Raw genomic sequence first — 13431 nt, 5'->3', positions numbered from 1 at the left:
CTTTTTTACTAGGCCAGAGTTTAGAAATTTCTTATTGAAACCTGATTCAAACTATGGTGAGTCGTATCGTACACTGTTTCATAAAATCCAGCTTTATTGAATGTTATTTTTAATACCATATGCACTGACTTAAGTACACTCAACAATATTACATACATAGATTTTAATCACTCGGAAAATATAATATGGTTCGTCGAGAAAATGCATCCTGAATTTATTTTTTAAATAAGACGACAAACCAATGTTAATACTCAACTCGTAAATTTAAACAAATTTAAACAAACGTATCTTGCTGTCAAGATGAAATAAGTTGCATGAATCAAATTTGAAATGTTCAAATTTTCATAACCACTTTACAGACCAAAACGGGTCACTATTATTATTTGATGTCCTGTAATTTAATTTAATTGGCTCCACAAAGTAGTAGGTGATAAATCATGAGTGTATCAAAAATAAAAAGCACAAAGTACCATTGACATTGTTTAGTTTATGGTTTACTAAGAAAACAAAAAGTTCCATTACAACCCCTTCTAAAAATCAATTGCATGATATATTCACGCCATAATGTGTTTAGATTGGTTTCTTTCAGAGATAATACAATTGGTAAAACCCTTCAGTTACCGGTAAAACATCTTTGCAAATTTTTCTTTGTAAAATTTCTATATCAAGTGGTGTCAATTCTGGGACAGATGCCACCAGACATTGGACTACAAATTAAGTAATGTTCAATCACGAATATTAGAACAGAAAAAAGAATAGTCTTCCTATTAAGGTCCGGTAGTAAAACATGCAATACTGTAACACTCCTTTAGTGGATCTTGCTGCAATGAGTCTAAATGATCGTCAAGGTTGTTACACACCGGAACTACACACCGTACAAACAATGTGTACCACTAACTCGCATACTAACCACTTTAAAGTTGACGTAATAGATGACTAACAACGTTGCCTACTGGGCGTAACCGAAAGTGCAGTATCATTACGCTCACTTTTGTAAGTCTATCTTTTCACACGCGTAAACTCCTGATAACGATGGATTCCTAGGATCCAAAATCCAAAATGTCTTCGATTGTAATCGTTATTACACATATACCCATTATTTTTCTGGTACATAATTTAACTGTGTGTTAGTTTCGCTCGACTATTGTAAGGGTAGAAATTCACATTTTAAAGTTGTATTCAGTATATGAATAAACATAGACGTAGTGGACTATTGAGCCACTTCGAGTGTGCTGCTGCCAATAACTGGTTCCTGTCAAATCACAGCCACCTGTATTAAAGGTGGCTGTGGTCAAATTCGCCGACTTAAAAAATATGTCCCGTACTAAAAAGGCTTGTTGTAAAGGAACCGTTGACGTAATACCGACTACCATCGTATAAAATACTCAAGAAAATAGATTTTGACAGCACACTTCATGAGTGACTTAATCATCTACGTTCTATTTGAAAATGAATTGGCCACAATAGGTCCGTAAACATAACATCAACTCCTGTATCAAAAGTAATCTCCCAAAATGTTTCTCTAAATAAGGAAGAATGCTACAACAACCTGTTCATCTTGGCTGGTCAAAGGTCAATTTGTAATCAGTCGTTTGTTGGTCAAGACTGTTGTATAATTTAAAAGTGGGTGTGAGTTAATCATAAAATTAATCTGCCTCATTAACATCGGTGCCTTTATTATTTTAAATTTGTCAATGGACCAAAAGGTTATGTTACCTAATGTATGTAGAGTGTGTTTTGACATACTATTCATTAATCTTGTTACATCACCAATATTAAACTTTTTTACATAACACAATTTTTTTACCCAAGATTGCTAGTCCACTTGTATTGCTACCAAGAATAAAAACAGACTGCAAAAGTGAGTATACTCTACATCAACAAACTAGAAAGTAGCCGGATACTTATACATGAAAAACGTTTCAGATTTTGCTAAAGGACAAATATCATCCAAATCTAATTATACAGACGACAGAAATGATTCCAAAGTCTATGGATCATATTTAGCGTTGATACTTACAACATCGAGGTAGACTTCTTACAATACAAATAATATTACACAACGAAAATATGGTGATGAGTCTATGAAGGGACTTATAATAGATTTTTTATAAACTAAATTATTTAGTTTAGGTATCGTAACTACCCGACTTTGTCTTCATCACTCCTGGTTATGATTTAAGAATCTTAATATTATAAAAACTGAATAAGATTCCTAAAAAAAATATACATTACATTCCTTTGGCATAAATCGTTATGTCAGTCAAATCTATCCTAGTTCCTTTTTCAGTCCTTCGTATCCGTCCAAAGAGTTAGTTTCTATGTAGCTCAATTAAGCCACCGTCGTGGTCGGAATACTGATGTAAAACAATGTTTTAAACACTAGCCTTATCAATTATTCAAAGTTGAAAGGTACACAAGTTATTTTGTGTCATACACTCACTACCGTATGAATAAATTATGATTTACTAGCCCCTAAGCCCATGATTAGCAACGCGAAAGAGAAAAAATATGGTTCCAAAATGTCATAGTAAGCAAAAAGAAAAAATACAAAACTTTTACTACTTTTCGTTAATGAAACATTGCCATATTTTTTATTAGTGCACAAATTTCATCAATGTACATGAACGAAGTATACAAAAAGCTGAACTTTACTATGTGTCACTGTTATTCCCATACTTCAAGGTACATTTACATTTTTACCACAATTCTTAAAAATAATATTACCGTATCACATTAACCAATTGTTTTAGAAACAAAAATCAACTGCCTACAGCTTAGTAAATATATTCTCTTTGGTTTAGTTTAAGTAGCTGTGTAGAAAAACCCAACCACTAAATGCATTCCAATGTAACAAAAAATATATGCAAATTAAGAGAAAAATCTTTTGCCAACATCAGGGCTCTTAAAGGTACCCTTGCACAACTTACAAAACTTTCACGTTCATATTAGTAGGAAGTAAGCCGACGATTTCGACAAAAACACACACCAGTACAACGTCACTGGCCGAGTAGGGTTTAAATTGGTCGAAGTCTTGAATCGATATTGTTATTATTTTAGGTAGGCCAATATTTTAATCGTTATTTGACGTTTTCATAAACCATCCTCTCTCTAAAGAGACGCCATAAAGCTTGAGCCATTTCCTTTATCTGTATATTTGGAAGATCGTCAGCAGTCTAGTCGTTATGATTCACTAATGGCTTCGCTTCGTAAACCACCCGAAAATCGTCAACGATTTGATGTCAACCATTAAATGGTTTCGATAAATGTATCATTAAAATAAATTGATAAATTTATTGCTTTCAGGTCTTGAATTTTCTAATTGCATAATCCGGTTCGTCCCGACCGTAAAAGTAACATAGTCATTTTGTTATTTTTTAAACTAATCACGTGGTCTTCCAGCGTAACATTTAAACGAAAGAGAGTTTTCCATCTAAAAACAAATAAACTAATCAAAAACCATTTTACTAATGATATACTCACACATAGAAGTTTTTTTTTATAGGAGTCAATTACACTTAATCACTCGGTTAAGTTTCAAAGACTTATTGAGTAAACAGTTATTGTACCTACAGTATGACTTAAATCTAAATAGAAACCTATAGTGAATCTTATATATTCTAAAATGTTTATTTGCAGTGGAAAAACTATATTTAGTTTTGATTTTCTCAAACTTTATCTCTTTACAAGAATAACCTAGGAGATTACACTTAATAGGCTTCACCATTTTGTGTATTTAGGTTTGAAATCGTCCACGACTTGTTCATTTACGACGCATTTTTGGCTACGAAATATTTGTAAACTTTGATAGCAGTACACAATTTAATAATAACGATAAGGTTGGCTAAAAAATAGTTTAGTCCAAAGAAAAGAACACCAGAGTAACACCTACTGGGAACTTTTGATAATGATAAAAAAATAAGTTTGAACTTGTGTTTTGGAAAAGCCAAGAACCGCCATTTGATGGAGATCAGCTATGACTTGAAACAGCTGCTTTCCTTTGTGTTTTACTGATTATACACTGATTACTGATTACTGTTATTGTTTACTAATTATTATGTGTTCATGATTATACGTCAATTATCTTGTGTTTTAAAGAAATTCAAAAAAATAAAGTTGGACCGTTTCCAACAAAAAAATCTGCAGGTAAAAATAGAATCCCAGCATTATGGTACATGTCACATCCATCGATAACAGCTTTTATCTCGGCCTGTAAATGTATATCCTTTAAGACACCTTATCTATATTGTATCTTGCGAGATCGGTGCCTTTGTAGAGTTTCTTCTTAAAAAAACTCACGCGTTAGTAAGATTGTTTTAATCTCTCTTACCAGACATAGGATCTACTTTGTAATAATTGCTATCATTGTCATGGCCTTCACTTACACAGGTACGAGGTGGGCCTAGCTTTAAGCGGAATATCGACAGTTTTATGCCATATAACCTGGTCATTTGCTATAGGATTGCTGCAAAGGGAAACAGCGTGTTGGCAACTAGACTATGGTTATCAACCTTAGTACCTATTATATTGGAATAGGTAAGCTGTCATCTCGTTCACTCATCTACGCACTAGTCAAGTATGTTGCTGTCGTTAAAATATCTCTAAATGCGGCGCAATCTTACTAGAATATAAATGTACTAGTGCTCCTGTTGCTCGAATTGGAGCAATTGCAAAGTATTACAGGAATTATTTCAAAACGAATAACCGACAATTTCCGATGACTTAAAGGAGCCAACTCAAAGATAATGTTACTCCACTTCAGTTATCTAAACTGAAAACTAGCTCACTCAAACGAACGCTCTTGTGTGTATCGTGTGTTTACTATGAACAGCTGTAATTAATACAAATTATTCGTCTGCTTAAGTAAACAAAATCTTTTCTTCGTAAGAAATACATTGGGATTTTGGCGGCCTGTGGGGCAAAGTCCGAATTTTATTACAGGAATTGGTGAAAGGGGGCGTCTACACAAAAAATACTTAATTTTCACACATAGTTTGAAAAAATCCGTCCATGATTAACGGAGGAGTGGTGTTTCGTAGAAATCGCCTTCACGTATTATTATACTGTATAATGTAGTATACAGTGTACACAGTGTAGTATACTACACAGTGTACACCTAAGGACGAGCTGCTATACACGTGCTGTGCAACGCGAAGGAAATGTGACCTATGGAGCCATTAGAACGTAAGTGGTGCTGTGTGTTTCAAAATGCAGCAACTCTATGATACGATTTGAAAAGATATACTGATTTATAAGTGTACACGTAGGCCTACTTACTTTCAAAACTCTACTTTGTATGTCAATAAATCTAAAAGAATAGACCACATACCTCAATATCATCGATTACTTGGTATTGATGCTTCATGAATGAGATGTTTACAACAATTCTTCAATTTTAGTTAAGCCTCCTTACATGTAGCTTACTATATAAACTACAAATGTGAGCAATACCCTACAAAACTTGTACAACCTTTCTCTAACCAAAGATAAACCTTTTATTAAAACGTTTTTATTAGCTCGCTTGCTTGTCCGGTACAAATTTTGCAATCGATTTTAAATAATGCACACAATTCCTCAATCTAAATAAAGCATCACAATAGTATATTTCGTACCTAGGACCGAAAATGAGGTTTTGCCGGCTCGAGATAGTTTTTAAGTTCGAGACAAAGTCGAGAACTTAAATCGATCGAGAGCTGCAAAACCATTTCGGTCCGTGGTATGAACGCTATTTTTCACCACACTATGCCCTATTACCACTATTCACCACTATAATAATGCACACTGATAGCATCTGATAGCATTGACTATATATTGATCGTCAACACAACTACAACTTTAAGGTTATGTGAAGAAATAACTTGAGGAATCAGCAAAAATAAAAATAAATAGTTGGAAGGTAACGGTGACAATAACACAATTCTATTGCAATGCTATGGATTTTGATTGTGTATTTAAAATGCATTCATGTTTTAAGTAAGTAAGCGGACAGCTGATTTTGCGGCCCCGGGATGTAAAAACCTTCTCGGTCCCCAAATTACGATGACAGCTGGCATGGCCAGGCAAAACATAACTTTCAGCCACCAATTAACGTATGTAATTGTAATACAGCCAAAAACATCATAGTGTGGTGTAATAGTATATTTCGTACCTAGGGCCGAAAATGAGGTTTTGCCGGCTCGAGATAGTTTTTAAGTTCAAGACGAAGTCGAGAACTTAAATCGATCGAGAGCTGCAAAACCATTTCGGTCCGTGGTACGAACGCTATTTTTCACTATCCACCACTATAATAATGCACACTGATAGTCAAAACAACTACAAATTTAAGGTTATGTGAAGAAATAATTTGAGGAATCAGCAAAAATAAAAATAAATAGTTGCTAGGCAACAGTGACAATAACAAAATTCTATTGCAATGCTTTGGATTTTGTTTGTGTATTTAAAATGCATTCATGTTTTAAGTAAGCGGACAGCTGATTTTGCGGCCCCGGCCTGTAAAAACCTGCTCGGTCCCCAAATTACGATGACAGCTGGCATGGCCAGCAAAACGTAACTTTCAGCCACCAATTAACGTATGTAATACAGCTAAAATTATCATAGTGTGGTGAAAACATCTTTTTCGAGTAAATAAACAAAAGCCAGTTAATTGTATTGACCAGCTGGTTCATTAAATAAATTAAATAATTTAAACTTTGGAAAAATGTCAGATGCAGCCCTTTAGAAATCTGTCTGTGAGGCAGAGCCCAATTTGGTATGAAACTTGTACATACCAATAATTTTCGGCAAATCTTCACACTCGAAGATTCATTTTGATGTGCCATATGGCTATATTTTATTCGGTAAATGGCCTTAACAGTTTAAATAAAAATTGATTGTATCACTTTAATAATATATAGATGATTATGATTATGAGATCTAGTGTAGCTTTTTAGTGATTAAGATCAGCTGAATTTTATAAAGTTCTCAATAGGTAAACTTATCAAGGACATCAGGGTTTAGTTTCGGGCGACCTCAAGTGCTTAAAGATATTGTCTGAAGTAGGTTAGGATCAACCTTATGTTTATGTATATTTGACCTAAAACTTCGGTTACCTATTTGGAATAAGTTTGTTAGTTGAAGACGGGAGCAACTTAAACTAGGTCAGCATTCCGCATACCAAAAGAATTGGAATGTAATATACATTTTGATCATTTGGCCAGCAGTACGACATAGTCTTAATAGTGTTCTAAACAGAAGAAGAACAACAGCTATGCCATAAATCAGCCATAAACTGAAAAAAATATAATTTGCAAGAAGACCTATATAATCGTTGTCGGATGGTTTTATCCGCCGGTGGCTATTTTTTGTCCAACAATTCTCCACTTCACTGCTTCTACAGGATATAGGAACAACAGTTGCTGAAGCCTTTAGAATGACCCGTCCCACAAGCATATCAAATATCACTATAGGATGTTTAATTTTTAACAAAGAGCACAGGAATCTATAAACAACTAATTAGTAAATTTAATTATGCTATAAGTTATTGTCCTACTACTTCTACTCCCCGAAACGTAAAAAATATACTTTCCATCCTAAATTACTGTACAAAACTCTTTAAACTGTAGAAGATCACCATTGTAAAATAATCATTGTAAAAGAAGTTCAAGATTTTGCTAGCTTAAGGGTACCGGTACCTAAGCCTAATACGACTTGCAAAATAAAAGTACAAAAATATACTTTTAAATTATCCATTACACCGTTATTACGCGTTTAGGACTTAAAATCACAATGTAAGCTAACTTAATTTAAAAAAAAAGCTAAGTAAAAAGCTAATTTTATTTTGTTGGCAGCGTTTTTTTTTGTTATGGTAAGCTAGGTAATTTTTTATCGTCACCATACCTTACATACGTTTAGAATACCAGTTGATATACTTTCATTCCACGTTTCATGTACATAGCTTAATTCTAAGTTCATATTTTCCACGATTTACCCGCAATAACAAAATAAAAAATGTGTCTTCACGGCAGTTTTTATGTAAATAAAATTAGTAAATATTTTTTAATCGTGACCAAACCTTACATACGTGTAGAATACAAGTTTATATACCTTCGTTCCAAGTTTTATGTAAATATCTATATATCCGAAGTTGGTATTTTGCCAATTGAATTTGTTGAACCCGGCCAACAAAATAGGACTCCCAATTTAAAAGACCTAACAGAGCTTTACAATTCAACTCGAAAATAGTTTCAGAATATTTACCGCCTGTAATCATTAATATCTTTAATGCCTTGTCTATTCAGAATAATAGGCACGTGAAAAAAATCTCAAAAATATTTGTTTTGTCATTAGAGACCTAAAATGAAATGTTATGCAATTGTAAACTCCAATGACTTGCCTTAATGTATTTAGCCTACTAAAAACTCAACTATATTACAAAACCTTCATGTTTGTGTTTGATTAAACCGATACAAGTTAAATATTTCTCTGTTCATCACTAAATAAAATATACTTCAATATTATCTCTATTCAAACTGTTTTGGTAAAGCGAGTCGCGCCCAGTGCACACGCACCGACGCGACCGGTCGGAATCAAAACATTCTACGATTCTACAAAGAAAAGAAGGTTAGGTTATATGTTACGTAATTGAACGAATACTCACAATCAAACGCGACACTTCTTCTTCTTCAAGCCACTTCAACTCAACACTCACGTAAACTTCACCATTGTAACCGGCGAGAAACGTTCGACACACTTTTACCGCGAAAGTTATTCATTCGCGGTGTCTTCGAAGCAAGACCTAATAACAAACTGGCACAGACAGAAGAGCGTTAGCGGTAGCAGCAAATCCGGTTTGACTAATCGATATAAGTAGTCGACTACTCGATGGTTCGATACTCAAGTGTTCTTTTGACACTTGATTGACTAAGCACTAAAGTTATTAATTTTGTACGATTGTTTGAGTTGATGATAAAATGACTTTGTAGTATAATTAGCTATTGTAAGGTTATATTTCTATGGTGAAGGTATAATAATTATATTAATTATTGCATTGAATTTTTGAGACGAAATGGAACGTCTTAGAAATTGTTAAAATGTCTTAGCAACTAGGGTACACTATAAATTTAATGGACAAATTATTTTTTTTGTTTCGCAAATATTTGAGTGTAAGTTATATGCATACATGCACTGGTCTTACAACACTAGAAGTATAAAGTGTTTTCTGGTAAATTTTCTGGTTTAAGGTATAATTAATCAATTAATGTGAGAGTTTAGTTCATTTAGAATTAACACAATAACACAATCATACTAATTAAACTTCCACAAAAAATATTCAAAGGCCTAACAAATACGACAGAAAAAAAATGCTATGCCTAAAAGCACTACTGTATTTAATTATTTCCAATGTTTATTTGCTGGATAATGAACATTTACCTAACCCGCCATGTTAAACTTCCCTATCCCAAGCGTGATGTATACAACTTCCTTACTTCTCGAGTGATGTAAAGTTGAAAAAAACTCACTCGGTGATGTAATGAAACCCATTTAAATAACATTGAGTGGATAGCTTAAAAAATATACCTCTATGGAGCCAACGACGTTCAACGCTAGAAATCAGCTGTGTTTGAATTTTATTGTCATGCTTTGAAGAATTTTCCTAACCTAGCTTTTGTTTGTAAATGAACGTTACTGTTAGAAGATGAGTGAAATTGATAATGAAGCATATTGCTCGTGACCTCCTGAATATTGTCGGGTCAGGTAAAATCTTGTACGTTACACGTTACGCAAGAGCGTGTTTACATCACTTTGGTGAATTATGCAACTCGCCTTCGCTCGTTGCACAACATTCACCTGCGTGATGTAAAAACGCTCTTACTACACTTGTAATGTAAATAGCTTTACCATTTAATGAGCTTAAAAATGGCATAGGTAATGCCTAATTAATTGTCACACACTAAGTTAAACAGGGAATACAATATTTAACATTTAAAATGCCTTTTTTCAACTTTTTACGCTCAGTAATCTTATGCAGTATCAAAAATGTCATGTAGGTAATTTAAGTGTTCAATAATTAATTGTCTTAATAATAAACATCACCGCAAGCATAATCTAACAGTCTAAAATACGCTGTCAAACTACATGAATTGAATGGAAATATACAAATTTGTCAAACATAAGTCTCAAAAAACGTTCTCAGTTATAACGATATCCGTAAAAAATCGATAATACTATCGACCGTCGGATGAGTATTCGGTAGTTCAGTAACCGATAGAAGAAAGTAGTCTCGAGACGTGGCCACGTGACCATTGTTGTAATGACCTTCGATATCTAGTTATCAACCAAACGTGTTCTCACCGTCACTCGCACTTGCATTCTGATTGTTATCTAACAAACACTAATCCACAAACTAGAGAATTTATTCATTGTGACCAAACTCTGGTGTATTTGATGAATATTCTATGTATTTCTGAGTCAATTCAAGGATTTATAATTCTTTGAATGTTTTTTTTCAAACTAACAGAGACGACTTTCCTTTGTTTAAGCACTATCCAAGTTTAGAGAAATCAAATTTACCGATAATACTTATAATATATATTATTTGTTATACTAAATTGGCTACTTTGCAGTGTTTTTTTCGGCACTGAAGGTTCTATGGTTCAGAATAAAATTCAAACTACATAACAAAAATGTTAACACAAAACGCATAAGCTTTATTGAACTAAGAAATGTGTCAGTATTAAAACAGTGTGAATACAAATAATTGTTTAAACAATAAAGCTGATTAAAATGGAGAGAGTAGAGGTGTATTTTCGTTTGACTCATGATGTAGGCCAAAACTAAAAAGGCAGTCTGGCCTCTCTTTACCATTTCTTTAGTAGTATGCTAACTACTAAAGGTTTCAGCTTTTTGTCTAAAGGTGAATTTGTCAATCTATTAGACGAAACCACAGAAGCTTTTGGTCTAAGAGTCAAACAGTACTTTTCATGATTATGTAATTGTATCAAAACAATGTTTGACTCATTTATATTTCTACAACAATTAATTACAAACTTAACACTTACCTTGGAGAAAAAAGAATGGAGTTATGAGCTAACGATGTCTTGCTTGGGCACTTCCTTATTTAGAATAATATTTTGTATAATTTGATTATTTGTTATAGTGTCTGTCGTGGATCACGAACTTGTAATGTCAATCGCTAGTTACACTAAACACTAAAATATTTACACGTCAAAATTAACAAATAATGAAAATATCACATTTGGTCTAATTGTATAAAAGTGTTTGTGTGGAGAAACTTGAGTGTTGAGCCTCCTTGCGTTGCCTGTCTTCGCCGTGGTGCCGATCGTCCTTCCTGTAACAGAAGAAACACAATCTGTAAACATTGCTTACAATATAGGATGCACAAATACATTCCTGTAATATGGTAACACATAAACTGTAAACGTTGCTTACAAGATAGGATACACAAATACCTTCCTGTAATATGGTAACACATAAACTGTAAACGTTGCTTACAAGATAGGATACACAAATACCTTCCTGTAATATGGCAACACAAACGGTAAACGTTGCATAATAGATAGGATACACAAATACCTTCCTATAATATGGCAACACAAACTGTAAACGTTGCTTACAAGATAAGATACACCAATACCTTCCTGTAATATAAACGTTGCTTACAAGATAGGATACACAAATATATTCCTGTAATATGTCAACACAAACTGTAAACGTTGCTTACAAGATAGGACACACAAATACATTCCTGTAATATGGTAACACAAACCGTAAACGTTGCTTACAAGATAGGATACACAAATGCATTCATGTAATATGGTAACACAAACCGTAAACGTTGCTTACAAGATATGACACAAATATCTTCCTGTGATATGGCAACACAAACTGTAAACGTTGCTTACAAGGTATGATACACAAACCTTCCTGTAATATAATAGCACAAACTGTAAACATTGCTTACAAGATAGGGTACACAAATACCTTCCTGTAACGTGGCAACACAAACTGTAAACGTTGCTTACAATATAGGATCTATATTTATAATACGTGAAGCCGTTTTTGTGGACCAATTTCAACCTTTGAGGTGTCAACAAATTTGTCTTAATTTGTAGTTTTGCAATAAGGTTTTAGAATTTAAAAATTCTTAACCTCGAGGGCGCAAGACACTCTCAAAGGTGGATTTTCCCACATAAGAATTATATCAAACAAATAAAAAAAAAACAGCTGTCAATAAAAAGAAACTCGGCAGCTTTTTTGTTAGTAAATATTGACGTTTGTAATATTCAAGAGGATATAGGCCAATGTAAACAGTTAATTATTTTTGTTCGGAAAACAGAAAATGCCCTGAGTTCAAAGAATAAATATTGAAAAGCAGTAGGAGGAGACAATTAATGAGAGATCTTATGCGTATGAGAAGAGTAGAAGAAAAGAGACCTGGTCTAACAGTGAGCAATCCAGATACTCACTCACTTGTATATTTGCCAGTTCTTACTTTGGAGGTGAAAAAAATACCTCGAAGAATGTACACATCGTGTTGTCATGATGGTAAAGTAAACTTGAATAAAATAAATACAATGTTAATGTTTACTGGTAACACTGACAGTTCGAGACATTTCAAAACCTTTTGTAGAATCAGAAACTATAATAATGCCTAGGCTATGATAATCTCAAGTAGTAAGACTAAACGAAACCTTGGAGGACCTTAAGTTATTATTGTTAATGGCCAAGTTCATCATAGGCTAGCAATAAATCCAAATTTAGATAATCGTATATTTTTATACGATTTTATTAATTATAATTTATTAATAATAATAATGAATTAATAAATAAAGTTCTGAGGTCGCCATTTGATTTATCGGTCTGCTAGCGTAGCGCACGACTCCGTGCGCTCGGGTTTTAATTTAATTTAAATCTTTTAATTTAATTCTTAGGTATTATGTCCCAGAAAAAAAACAATACCACAGCCTGCCGCTGGTTTAGCAACTGCTTTATTTGTTCTTGAACGGAGCTGTTTAAGTAACGGTCATAACAAGGCGAAAGCGGTATCAATTCCACAATAATCTATGGCTACTGCCACTGATATCTAAATTTATAAAAGGCAAAGCCCTCACTGACTCACTGACTCACTCATCACTAATTCTCCCACTTCCCATTTACCTAGGAGGCTGAAATTTGGTACACTGATTCTTTAGGCATTAAATAGGAAAACTAAGTAGTTTTTATTCTGATCGGACTCTCGGGCTCCGCCCCAGTGGCTCTGGAGTTTCCCATGTTAACCTTATGATTTTTCATATTTAAAAGGAATTAATGAATCTTAACAGCTGTTTCAATTAAACAAGTTAGTTCTATTCTATGATGTTCAATAGCATTAAAGTTACAAGGATTACCAACAGGGTGCAGCACTATCATTTTTTTTTTATTTATGACAACAGC

At 33.5% G+C, this 13431-nt stretch overlaps 1 protein-coding gene across 16 annotated transcripts in view; it reads right to left on the bottom strand.

The window, feature by feature from the left end:
* LOC128994165 (glucose transporter type 1-like) overlaps positions 1 to 13431 on the bottom strand; it is an 87011-nt gene that overhangs the window by 48103 nt on the left and 25477 nt on the right. For 14 of the 16 annotated variants that reach the window (XM_054418503.1, XM_054418506.1, XM_054418496.1 and 11 more), the window contains exon 3: positions 11037 to 11326. The gene's annotated coding sequence lies outside the window, so the exon portion shown is untranslated. Of the gene's footprint in view, positions 1 to 8635; positions 8768 to 11036; positions 11327 to 13431 lie in introns of those variants that run through there. The other 2 variants (XM_054418498.1, XM_054418513.1) reach the window with 1 other exon arrangement.

This window comes from Macrosteles quadrilineatus, unplaced genomic scaffold, assembly GCF_028750875.1.
Source record: "Macrosteles quadrilineatus isolate MER2022 unplaced genomic scaffold, UCM_ALF_1.0 Scaffold_5__1_contigs__length_97177068, whole genome shotgun sequence".
Taxonomy (NCBI): domain Eukaryota; kingdom Metazoa; phylum Arthropoda; class Insecta; order Hemiptera; family Cicadellidae; genus Macrosteles; species Macrosteles quadrilineatus.
Note: the sequence above shows the minus strand (reverse complement) of the source record. Positions and strands in the feature narration are given on the sequence as shown.